The sequence below is a fragment of the Protopterus annectens genome, chromosome 9.part0, assembly GCF_019279795.1.
Source record: "Protopterus annectens isolate FY-2018-M chromosome 9.part0, PAN1.0, whole genome shotgun sequence".
NCBI lineage: Eukaryota > Metazoa > Chordata > Ceratodontiformes > Protopteridae > Protopterus > Protopterus annectens.
The window spans coordinates 772,197,690-772,211,656 of NC_056743.1; the positions used below are offsets into that span (position 1 = coordinate 772,197,690).

General features: G+C 33.4%; 1 protein-coding gene across 1 annotated transcript in view; it reads left to right on the forward strand.

The window, feature by feature from the left end:
* HSD17B12 (hydroxysteroid 17-beta dehydrogenase 12) overlaps window positions 1-13,967 on the forward strand; it is a gene marked incomplete in the record, with an annotated part of 1,530,252 nt that overhangs the window by 588,247 nt on the left and 928,038 nt on the right.

Consider the following 13,967-nt stretch of genomic DNA (forward strand, 5'->3'; position numbering starts at 1 on the left):
CTCCTTGTTTCTTAAGCTTCCCCTGTTTCATCATCTCTTTCCACTTTGAATTGTAGTTTTCTGCTTGAGCTTTGCATAGGAGCCTTAACTGTGTTGCTCTGAAGTACCCCCTCAACTCAGATAATACCAATCCACCCTATTCAATTAGAAGAATAAATCTGTCCCACTTGACTCTTGACATCTTCCTCTCTCAGATAAATTCCTTCAGCACTTTATTGTTATCCACAGTTTTTCCTCTGGTTAATTGAAAATATACCTCACCCATGTATAAGACTAAAGGGACTCTATGGGGCTTCCAAGATGTCTGTACATTGAGTAACTGCTTATTTCTGCCTCTCCCAGTTTGAAAACAGAAATTCAGCAGAAAAGGCCAGTAGGCTTGTGTTTATGGGTAAATGTCAGTAACTGGCTAGTAAGTGCACTGCCTTAATGCCAGGAATAAAGAAATACAGAAGACCTAGAAAAATCACATACAAAAAGGGAGGAAGAAACACTGACTGGGGAAAGTTCTGCAGCTGTTCAGCAAAAAGCAATGCAACCTTCAGACATGACTTCCAGTAACCTACAGGAAGATACAAGACAACTGCATACAGGCCTGGTTAAAATAAAGAAAACACTGATGGAGTATATCAACTCAAAACAAGAAAAGGCTGAAAAAAATGGAAGAAGCTTTAAACAAATATTTAAATGAAATGGTAAAGCTGCAAAAATTAGAGGTTGCAATGAAGAAAAGGCTGGCTGAATATGGAATTGCTCAGGAAGAAATGTTTAAAAAAAATATAATTAGAGGACAGAGTATGTAGGGAAAACCTGAGTTTTTCAGCTCTACCAGAGAAGCTGGAAGGAACAGACTGCATTAATTTTATGAAAGCACAAATAAGCAACTAGACTGGTATTCCTCAGCAGGAGTTGTTAGTAGTTGAAAGGGCACATTGTATGTATACGCCAAACCTAGCTGTAAGAAAGCAGTCTAGACCTTTAATAGTAAAGATCCAATCCTAGCAGCAGAAGGAAATGATTCTGATAAAACTGTAGCAGAAAGACAAAATACTAAAAGTGAGAGACAGCAGAGTATTTGTCGAGAATTACTCATTGTGCACCAGGCAGAAGAGGAGTAAATTCATTCCACTATTCAAGGCATGTGAGATTCAAACTGCTGTATCCAGCTTGTCTCTAAGGTATTCTTCCCTGGAGAGCAAAATAATTTTTTGATGAAGTGCATGCTAAAGGAGGAAGTACAGAAGTTTGTCCAACAAAAACAGAGCTGTGAAACAGGAGATTCTGTTTCTTGTTCTTCTGGTAATAAAGACGGCAGAGAGACTGTACCTTTGAAACCTTTTCCAGTATTTCAATGGAAAATATTGGAGAGAAGGAAGAGAGCATGAGAGTTGAGTAGAAGAATCGAATGTATGTTGGAAATGAAGCAGAGACAGTATTTGGGTGATGGAGAATAACAGTAACAAAGCCGGTAACTTACTTTGGGATTACAGTGCAATAAGTATGTTTGCGAAATATGACAGAACAAGAAAATCTGGAAATATTGGACTTTTTCAAAATTTGTTGGACTTGTGGGCAACTAAAGTATATGCCCTACTTCATGTCATTAATGTTTGGAAAAATGCTTTCGGGAGGGGAAGCGAGGGGAGAAAGCTAACTGTAAGCAAATAAAACATTTTCTTTTCTTAATAGTACTGTATTTATGGTCTATGGTTTTCTTTGCATGCTATTTTTAAGTGTAATAGTGATCGTAAACAGAAGCTATTTTTTCTTTCTCTCCCTTCTGTCTCTTCTTGTACAAATTTGAGAAATATAGGCAATGCAATGTAAAAAAAAAAAAAAAAAAAAAAAAAAGCCTGGTTAAAAACGCAAGGCATAACAAAGTTAATATTAATGTGCTTTTTCTCATTCTTGCATTGGAAAATGACTGGATTAAGGACCTTAGATTGATTAGTTTTAAGAAAGATCAAGTAAATGAAAGCATTGAGACTTTTTTTTCTAGCAAATGCATGCGTACTTAGTAGCAGTTCTGAAACTGGTCTTCATGTTTCCATGGAAACAATCTGATAAAGAGAAACTGTCTATCTGGTTCTCATGTCTGTGACGAAATGAGATCCTGCAGCCCAGCTAGCTGGAATTTTGTAAATATGTCATTGGTGAATATCGAAATGATTTATACAAGATGCTTGTGTTACAAATGTATTAGAACTTGTATGTCATGTGTATATCAAACTGCTTGTACAGATGTGTGTGTTGAAAAGGGTATTTGCAGAGTCCAACCAAAAGAAGAACACCCTTGAGTCACAGAACAGCCACTGGGTTAAAAAAAGACTTTTAATGAAATAGTCACTCTAAAAACTTGATAAAATCAGTGAAGCAAAATAGTTAAAACATCAGTTCACCAGTTAAGTGCTTTCATCCCAAGAATTTATGGGACTTCATCAGAACTGAAACTGTAATAAAATAAACACTATTTATAGCAACTTTACCTCATACTTTCTTAATACTTAATTAAATCAATTACAAGTATCCACTGGGACTGAAAACATTTAACCCTCTAGGTGCCTTAACTTTAAGAAACAGTTAATGTTTAAATTGTCATTGAGCCCAGGGTATACAAAAGCATTCAAGTGAAGTTGCCATTTTAATTCACAGACATCTAACTGCACTGGTAACACTTTCCCATGCAAATCATTCACTGTTTGCTGCACCACAGCAAAATGAAATTCATGTTCTTTAAATTCACTTATATGTTTACTTAAGGTATTAGTTAATTTTCCTTTCTTTATATCCAAAAGATGATCATAAATTCTCTCACAAAACCGTCTTGCAGTTTTGCCTATATAAAATACAGGACAGGCACTTAGCAATATAGACTACATTTTTAGTTTGACAGTTATAGTGGCCCCCAATATATATCGTAGTTTGCTCTATTTGGCAGTACACTTTGGTAACCAAAATGTGCGAATATTGTTTACACATACCACATTTATAGTTACCCAGGGGTTTGTTACACAATCGCTTAGGACAATTACTATCCAATAAGTTTTTAATAGACAAATCCCTTTTGCAAACAATATTTGGGGTGTCCCCCATTAAATCTCCAATGCTCTTATCAAGGGAAAATGCATTCCAATTTTTCTTAACATTAACTATACTTTTACTATGTAAATTAAAAGTAGTAATGAATGAAAAATTGCCTTTTTACTCAGAGTTACCACTTGGGTTGTTGTTATTAGGAACGTTAACACTGTTCATATCTGTGGAGACCACATGGCAGACCAGGATAGGTTTATAAAAACCTGTTATCTTATGCACAACTTCATAGCATACTTTATACAACAAATCCTCTGGATATCCCCTTCTAAACATATTGAGCATAAATTCAACTTCAGCAATGAAGTCTGATTCAGAAGTAGTCATTCATGCAGTCCTGACTAACTTACCTTTAACCACTGATCTTTTTTGGTGGAAAGGGTGACGGCTCAAAAAATCCAGATAAGAATTGGAGAAAGTGGGTTTCCTGCCGATTTTAGATGTTAATACTAAATCATCTTTCCCCACAGTTAACTCAGCATCCAAGTAACTTATTTTCTCAGTGCTAAATGTATGTGTAAATTGTAAAAATGTAGCTGTACTGTTGATATATAAAATAAATTATTTTAATTTTTGTGTAGTCCCAGTCCAAATTAAAAATAAATCATCCAGATATCTTGTGTAGTATATTTTATATAAGTCACACAAGCATTTATTAAAAATGCACTCAACTTCCCAATGGGCCATAACTAAATTCACATAGGTAGGGGCACAAGCTGCCCCCATAGCTACCCCCACCATCTGCTTATAAAGTTGGGCATCAAAATGTATGTAATTATTATGTAGTATAATTTCCATCAAAACAACCAATAAATTAATACAGTCTTGCCTGTAAATCTTAGCATTTACTAGTGTCTCAAGCCAAGAAAGCCCAACATCATGAGGTATGACTGAAAATAGATTTTTTACATCTATAGTGACTAGTGTAACATTGGGGGAAGTTACCAGTTCATCCAGATGCTTCAAAAATCCCAAGAATCCTTACATATGTATTTGAACTTTGTAAGAATTTGCTTTAAATAAAAATCCACAAATTGTGCCATAAAATGTTTGACTGTCTATCATTCACAATGGGTCTAAAAGGCGGGTGGCACAAATCTTTGTGACTTTTTGGTATCCTAAATATGTTGGCAATCACTGAGAAATCATTCTTAATAAAGTCAAATTCACTTAAAATCATCTGATTTTGCATAAGCATATCATACAATAAGTCATCTATTTTAGCAAAGGCAATATTAACCTCATTTAAAGACACTTCAGAATAAGTTCCGTCCATAAGTAATGCATTCATATTGTTTCTATAATTTTCTATGTCCTTAAGCAATTTCATTTAATAATTTGTGTTCCTCACTTGTCAGATTATCTTTACCACTCATTTTATTATTATTAATTATTTCTCTAAAAATTTAGCTCAAAGACCTTGTCAAAAACACAAATCAAATTGTGCATAGGTGGGTTAAAAGTGCTGGGCTTACTTAATAATTTATACTAAAGTTATACTGGGCCTTTTCATTTGCCTTAAACCATACTTTGATTCAACTTTCTACAAAACAGTTTCAAATCCAAGAGAACATTTTCAATTTGTGCAGCTCAAGCAGAAACAAAATTAAAGCTCCTAGCAAGCACATTTACATGTGCACTAGTGATAACTTTTCAAGAATAATTATAAACTTTAAAGTCACCAGAGGCATTTAAAATAATTTCTGGTGACCTACTTGAAACATCTTCAGTCTCAAAATAACCGTTTACACAGTCAAGATCACTTCACCTATCATAGTTGAATTTAAACCAGATAAAAAGTCAAGCAAATCATAGTTATTTCCTTGTCATACCAATTCTGATCCAGCATTTAAGACTTCTGCTGCCGTCTGCCTGAGTAAAATTGCTTCGGTTGAGCCCCCTGTGTCGAATAATCCCAATTCGGGCCGTCGTCGTGTTGATTCCTGTAAAAACCTGAATTCTCTCCATTATTCTTATTTTTGCCTTTTAACCACTCAGACCTCTTTAATTCATTGAATCCTCCATTAGTAACACGCTCGCCAACTTCAACAGCTTCCCTTTCATGCCTCGTTTCAACCGAGTCAGTCTGCTGAGAGCCAGAAGCCGACTGATTGATTGAAGGATCCCGGTTACCTTGGGAACGTGTTTTTACAGGGTATGCAGCTTCGTTGTTATAATCATGGATATCCCTGTTGATTTTATTCATTTTAAGATGAAAAATACCTCTGCAGACTTTTTCTACTTTACTAATAATATTATCAAAGTTCGTCATATAATGTTCAAACAACAGATCAGTCTTGATATTCATATTAAGTGCCTCCAGTGTCTTATTTTCATTCACTCAAATGGGTCTCATTGTGCCTAATTAAAAGTTTCATCATTTCAAATCCAGCATTATTAAAAATATTATGCAACTGTCTAAAACAGTCAGTATTAAAAGAATCACCATTGGGATAATGCCACACCCTAAGACCTTTAGGAACTTGTTTAAGGTCTATATTTGCAAATAGGAATTCTCAAGTTGTAATTTTCTATAGGCTAACAAAAGCCCATCAAATTGTTTGTTTTTCTGTCAGCGTAATGTCATTTGAAGATGACTGATTTACATCAACCTTATTTTCATGTATTCCAGTTTGTGTAAAGGAAAATGGATCATCAGACCAACAAAAGGTTTGATTCCCTTGTATAGGGTAGCTTACCGCTACATTTTGTTCTTGTACAACTTGAGCAAATGTCTGTGGAGTAGGCTGTGTCGAAGGAAGACCCAAACTCGATTGCTGTTAAAACCAAGTCTGGAGGCACCCGTGAGGCACCCAAGATGGCCAACTGATAGCAGTTTTTCAGTGCTCCATGAAACTAGCATAAAAACAGGAAATAACTTATTTTATTTTAGCAAACACTTAGAATTGATAGATGAAAGTATAAACTATATTAGTAACTTTGGGGAACTTAGGAATGTTGTTTTCTGTCAAATTATAAAGGAGAATATATCATTTGTGGAGAAGAGCACTTCGAGGACTTTTCATTCTGACATTGCTTTAAAAAAATACAGCTTGTATCATCTGCTCTACAAGAACTCTCACTAAAAGTGGATGATTTTAAGGAGAATTTACAAAACCTCAAGGAAAATTGTCAGAAACAGGTTGTCTCAAGGAATTTGTACAGCAGCATCAATCCAGAATAACACATTTGGAAGCATCCCTGAATGATCTTGATGGAAGACTGAAGGAAGAAGAAAGCCAGAAAGATTTTCTCATCAAACAAAACATTTGGCTTCTCAATAAAGTGGATGACCTGGAAAACAGGGAGAGAAGGTCATATATAAGGATTTTTGACATCCTCGAGAGAGCTGAAGGAGAAGATATTTCTTTCCTGAATACCTGGATTCCAGAGATTTTCGATTTAAAGGAGGGTCTGTCCTTTGGTATTGAAAGGGCTAATAGAGCTTTAGGAAAGCCAGTGTCAACATCCTCCTCTACTCCTTCCAGATCAATAGTCATAACGTTTCTTATTTGGGCAAGGAGTTGGTCCTAAAATCTGCCTGGAGGAAAAGTCCATTAAAATTTAATCAAAACACAATTAGGTTTAATAATGACTATTCTACCAGGGTTTTGGAACAGAGGAAAAAAGCTTGGCCATTAATAAAACTGTTACAGCAGAATAACATCAAAACTCAGCTTGTCTTTTCTGCCAGAATAAAAATTTTATATCAGAATGAAATGAGATCATTTAATGCCCTAGAGGAAGCCACTATTTTTATTAAAAACAATAACATTATTTCCTTACCTGAAGATATGGAATGGGCATCTGCATCTCTGAAGAGTTACTGATAAATCTTCTTGGACTGTTGTTAAAAAGAAAAAAAACAAAAAAACTGAGTCAAAGATTGCTGTTACCACTAAATCCTTCAAAGCATCTACTGCAACTGGACTTGAATTTGTTTTATACTTGCTAAATTTTCAAGTAAGATATGTCATGACAATATTTTTCTTATTGCTTTTATTTCCCCTTTTGCTTTTTCAAATGAAATAACTGTTTATGCTTTTAGTATATTAGTATAATATTGCTGGCTTATTGAGTGATATAATTGATCAGTAAGCTATCTTTGCTTTTATGACCTTAAGAAGACATGCTTTATTTCAAGTAATATGTAGCCCTTTGCCCTGCTAAATGTTCTTCTGAGTTATTACACAGGCATAGTCACTGCTTAGATTAATTTATCAAAACTGTTTTGGATACATGGGATAACAGGGCATATCTATGATATAGTATATATTAACTAGTGTCTTTAATATTTATAACTTCTGACTTTCAGAATATATATTGGTACCTGTGTGAACAAAAAGCTGTTTGCCGGCTTTTGACATAAATTGGGTCTCTCTAACAGATGCTAGTATGTTTTATGGCACAAGGTTTTTAAATGGTTACAAGTTATGTTTCCTGTAGAGTTTAATGTTCTCTCTCATTGGCATTGAATGTTATTTTACTGTTTTGGAAGTATCTGACAATTAAACTTTGCATTTGTTACTGACTTTGTGATACAGTTCAAGTGAGGACAGGAAACTGTACTGTGTAGCGTGATGGGCGGGAAAATGTCAGTTTGAAATTTAAGAAGTGAAGCTTTCTTACTTAGCTCGTCACATCATGCATTCTATGCATGCAGATCAGATTACATTACATATAATGTGTATATGCAAGCCTAATTGTGAATGTCTAGACTTTTATTGGTTATTTACAATGACTCCCTATTAGTATTCGAAAACGTGCACACTGATTGGCCCAGCCCAACCAGCATGCCCATTGTAAATCCCACAATATACCAATGGAAGAAGTCTGGTCGCCCAGACTTTTTTTTCCATTCATATAAAGTGCCCCAAAACCTTTTTTTTTTATTTTTTTTTTAACCATTAAAAAAAAAAAAAAAAGAGAGAGAGAAAACGGAGCAACAGAGACTTTCTTTTCTCTGTTTCTTCCGTTTTAAAGCATTGATGTACTGGGTATGCGTGGGAATGCAAGTCCCATATGCATGCGCTGTACATCAAAACAAAGAAGCAGTATATCACAACTGGCGGAAGAACAGTAATCCGCCATTATACAAAGACATTATTTAAGAAAAGTAAGTATTTTTTTTCTTAAATAATGTTATTGTATAATAGCAATAACAGACTCCGTGGTTGTGGTATATTGAAGATTTACCCACGGTTGCCTTTGTTTAATCACTCTGGCTTCGCTGTCGTGATTAAACCACACCAACCGTGGGTATACCTTCAATATACCACACCACATCGTCAGTTATTGCTTAAATATAGCATAGTAGGCTTCTTTTACAAGAATTATGAGCTACACTGTCTGCAGACATATTCATGGTTCCCTTTTATAATAGTGACTATATTTTGTGATCAAATATATACAGAAATGTTATTTTTTCTTATAGCCACTATTTCTAGTGAATATACTGAAGTTTTTTATAAATAGATCTGTATAAATAACTTTCCTATGCAGTTAGCAATTGTTTAGTATAGGCTTATACATTTACAGGAAATGCTTATGACTAATGATAATAACTGTAAGGATACTCAAACACCATACTAAATCCTAGCAAATATATGTATGAATAATTTTGATTGAACTATGATTACTTTGCATTTAATATGTTGATTTCCTTATTGTATCCTAGATATTATTTATATTTCAGATGTCATGTTTTCAGTTATTATAAAGTCATGTTTTTAGTATATTAGCACTTTGACAGGGAAATAGCTCAGTAATATCTATGACTTGTGATAACACAACAGTTATGAGTTTCAGTATTGCCCTATTACTATGGTAGATATTTACAGCTATCTCTGTCTTCATTTTGTCTTTGAGTCATTCACTTTTTTAGACCTGTTATCCATAGTAAGTTTTATATAAATAATGTTTTTTACTAATTTATGTCATTTTAACTGACGCCAGTTAATTATTGATTTTAGTCCGTTATTTAAACATCTGCTATTCCAAAAGTTTAGGAGTTAATTAAGGACAAATATGTCTTATGGAATATTTCTAAAAAACCTATTTTAACATCTTTTGGGAATGACACACCATCACTATGTGCTAACACCCAATTCTCCTGAAGTTTTTATTTAATGGGAGTTTGTCATGATAAGATTTATTCAGAGGGCAAGTAAATACAAATGCTAAATGATTCTTTGATTTGTTTCTGCCATTTTGAAGTTTTTAATAGAACTAATACAGATGACATGCTTGGTTATTTTGGGTAATCATTTAAATTGTTAAAGCTAATGTTTCCTTAGTCTATTAAGCACTAAATTCAGATTATATATATATCCTAATATGTCTCTTGCTTCCTTAGTGAATAATTGCTGTTATTGTTTGTCTTTCGGCTTTTTCTCGGTAAGGGGTCGCCACAGCATAACTCCAGTCCACTAATGATTGGCAGTAGATTTTTACAAAACGCCGAGGTGCCAGTACGACGCCCAACCTTCAATGAAGGCACACCCATTTACGCACGCATGTCTTTCGAATGCTACCCAACCGAAGGGAGGACATGCAGACTCCACACAGAAGGCACTGCCAAGCCGAGAATCGAACAGGAGAACCTCTTGCTGTGAGGTAAAAACGCTACCACCGTACCATGTTTCTAATAATAGTGTATGTAACTCCTCTCTAAAACCTAACTGGAATCAATATCTGATTAGTTGTTTATCACTACTATTTTTCTCAATTTATAATATAGTCTCCATTTTTTTACTTTGTTTTTATGGGCTCGAATCAACAAAGGTTGATGGTTGGGATAGGTAGTCTAGCAGATTTAGTTTTGTTTGCTAGACTAGGAATGTATCTCATTCCATGTATAGGGTGTATTAAAGTTTATATCAGAATGAAATATGCACATTTTTTGTTATTTAACTGTTTTCTAATTTTGAAATGCCTGACACAATTGTTTTACTTTTATCTTTCATGGGGAAAGTTATTTTGATTGAGAGAAATAGAAATACAACAATTGATATTCTGTTGTCTATTCAGGAAGAGTATTATGTATACAGGATTCTATTAATACAAGTTCCTTTATTATTTATCTTTAAAGAATTGTGATATGGATTTAACTTTGATATCCTTAAATACTAATGGCTTAAACAAACCATATAAAGAGAGCCAACCTACTAAGGTATCTTAAACTAAACAAGGCTCATGTAGTTTTTCTTCAAGAGACTCACTTTAAAGTAAATGACACATTTATGTGGGACCCTAAGGAATACACAATACTTGCTCAATCTTCTTATAAAAATAACATCAGAGGAGCAACAATTCTATGGGAAAATACTTTCTAAATCCCCAAATCATTTACAAACATGTAGGTAATGATGGATTCATGGCCTTAGTTATACTTAAGTTTAATAGAATTTGGACCCTGGTTAATTTATACTGGCTCCCGGGTATGGAGGTTGGACTAGCTAAGAAACACTTAGACTTTATTACAATTACTTCTAATTGTAATATTATACTAGGAGGTGATTTCAATTGTATCACAGATATTACAGAAACTACCAATAGGAAATCTCCTAGACTGTTGTCCTCAGCCAAACAGTTAAAAAAATGGACAGAAATGTTTAAATTAAGAGAGACCTTTAATGCTTTGGGACCAAATTCTTTACTATTCTCACACCAGGACTATAGACACGGTACCCAAACTAGAATAGATAAAATTTATTTCTCACAAGATCTTTATTCTAAAATCTTGAATTTTTCAATACAACTTTGTCCCTTTTCAGATCGTAATTCCCTGTTGTTAACAATACACTTGGAATTCAATCAATTAGTTATTACTTCAAGGATTCTTTCACATATCACAAACATTAATGTCTTTAAATTTTGGATAACTTCTGAACTTCAGCTTTTCTTAGAGATTAATTATAAACCTGAAGCAAACACAATTATGGTTTGGGATTCTCTTAAGGCCTGTCTATATGGTAATGCCATTAGCTTGTACAAAAATAAAATTAAAGAATGGGACTCTGAGTTACAGCAACTCCAAAATCAAATATCTCTTAAATCTAATAAAAACAATTGCTACAGATAAGAAAATAGAAGAAGCAAATAAATACAATGAAATACTATCCCATAAAACTAATTTAGCTATGGAAAACTGAAATTAAATTCTTATGCTACCTCTCCTAAGCATCTTCATAACCTATCTATGAAAGTTAAGATACAATCAAAAATTAATAACATTGATAGTATCTTTCATGAAGGGAAAAGGAAAAAAGTCTCGGATATAGGGGACATTCTAGAGGCTTTTAATTATCATTATGCATAGCATCATAAAGATAAAATAACTACAAATAAATGCGAGAAGTTAGAGAATACAGTTCCCAACATAACAAGAATTCCTGAGGAACTTAAGTTAGATCTACGAAAACCTATTTCTCAAAAGGAAATTATAGATGGGATTAAAGGAAGTAAGTCTAATAAAGCACCTGGAATAGATGGCTTAATTATCGAAATTTATAGATTGTTCCCTTCTTCTATAATCTCTCTCCTACATAAAACCTTTCTTGAAGTTCAAACATTAGCAAATATTCCTCCTCCTTGGAGATATTCTCTAAGTTCCCTTATATTAAAAGAGAATAAGCACCCTAATCATTGCAACTCACGTAGACCAATTTCTTTGTTGAATAATGATTATAAACTATTTATGCTGATTATGGTCAATAGATTGAAAATACCCATATCTAAAATAATGAAGAACAAACTGGTTTCATACATAACCGGCATACACAGGATAATATTAAGAGTATTAACTCTGATAGAGTACCTCAATAGAGGAAACCATGAAGCATTGATAATAGGTCTAAATATTCAAAAGGCCTTTGACTCCTTAAATTGGGGTTGTTTATTTAAAGACTTAGTTATTTGATTTCTCCCCTTTTTTATAACAGTGATAAAGAAAATCTATGAAAATCTAGCATATATCAAATTAGGTCCCTTTACTTCCAAAGCAATCCAAATCACTAGAGGTACTAGACAAGGATATCCCATGTCCCCTATCCTATTTGCTCTGGCCATAGAAATACTTACCATTTTAATACGCAATAACCCAAAGATAAGAGGTTATATATATATGACCAATATATTTCTAAAATAATGATGTTTGCTGATGATGTCTTTCTTACCTTACCCAACTCTAAGGAAGTGTTAGGTGAAGTGGATATAGTAACAACAAATTTCCCAAAAATGACAGGACTCTCCAACAAATCTAAATCAAAATATTTATTAAGTTAAAAAAAAAAAAAAAAACATACTGGTTCTCAAATTTCAACTCTAGACTAATTAGGAATAGTCCTAGGCAAGAATATAGAGGAAACCTTACATCTTAACTATGCTAAAGTTATAGACTTAATCAAGACATTAATAAGCAAATGCAATATTTTTCTATAACATTTGATGATAGGTTACAACTGATAAAAATGGTTTTGTTACCTAAAATATTATATAAAGCACAAGCCCTTATACTTCTACCAGGAAAGAAAATCCTTAAAGAAACCACTTCAACTCTGATGAAATTCCTATGGTACCCCAAAAGAAATAAAGTGACACATTCTCATCATATCAGAAAATTGGAACAAGGGGGGGTTAAAATTCGCAGAGATTGAAACTTCTATAAAGTCATGTATAATTAAAATAGTGATCAATTGGTTAAATCCTAGGTACTCTTCTAATTGGAAATAGTTACACTCCATTATACTAATGAATGAAAATTATTTATCAAAGAATGCTTTGGTAACTGACAGAGATAGCAAGATATGGCACTATTTAAGTTTAAATTTACAGTATAGTACAACAAAACTAAACTAACACTAATAAACAATATTTTTGATGCGTTTAGAAAATTAATTAACGCAAATTTAAATATAAAACTGTGGCATAGATTTTAATGCCATTTACTATTACAAGGGATTTCCCTGATAAAACATATAGAGAGATTTTTGGTTTATGGGAAAATAATAACCTGTTTTGTTGGTTGCAATGTATTGAAAACCAACAAGCTTTGAACACACAAAGTATGTTGTCAACCTATGGCCTATCCCCTAATGACTGGTTGGTTCTTCAGTGTCACAGCATACACTAAGGATCTGTGTAAAATAATACATAACTCATCCTTCAAAACCATACCAAAAATTGTAAACTGGATGTTTGGAATTCTACATATTATCAATGTTAAGAATGAATTATCATATCTATATAACACTTTAATGGTCTATAAGACAGCTCCTAAAGATTCTTACTGGCAGTACCTAACTAAAGGGTTTCAAGTATTATTATCAATGGAAGATAAACATTTTATTTTCGGTTAAACTAACTTCTTACTCACAATTCTGGAGGATTTTTCATTGGAAATTTCTACACAGATCCTTTTTGACACCTGAGAAACTCTCAAAAATGAACCCTTCAAACAGCAAGTTATGTTGGAGTTGTCATCTGTCCACTAATGCTGACTGGTCTCATATTTTTTATGACTGTACTAATATTAAACAATATTGGAATGAAATTAACAAATTTCTTCAAGCTATCTATACTGATGTATTTGCTTTGACAAAGCCTTTAAATTTATTAAATGTTAATAGTAATAATATGAAGAAAGATGACCTGTATTTGTTGTGGACAATGTTAGCAACAGCCAGAAAATGGATAACTAGAAGATGGAACTCTAATGTAGCACCCACAATGGAGGAATTCCTATCATCACTGAAGGAATGCATACTAATAGAGAAAAGAACTAAAGAGTTAAGAACTTTTCCTAAGCCATTGGTTAATAGTCCATGGGGGAATGTTTTTAATTGATTGATGCCCTACAGCTGGAACCAAACTCT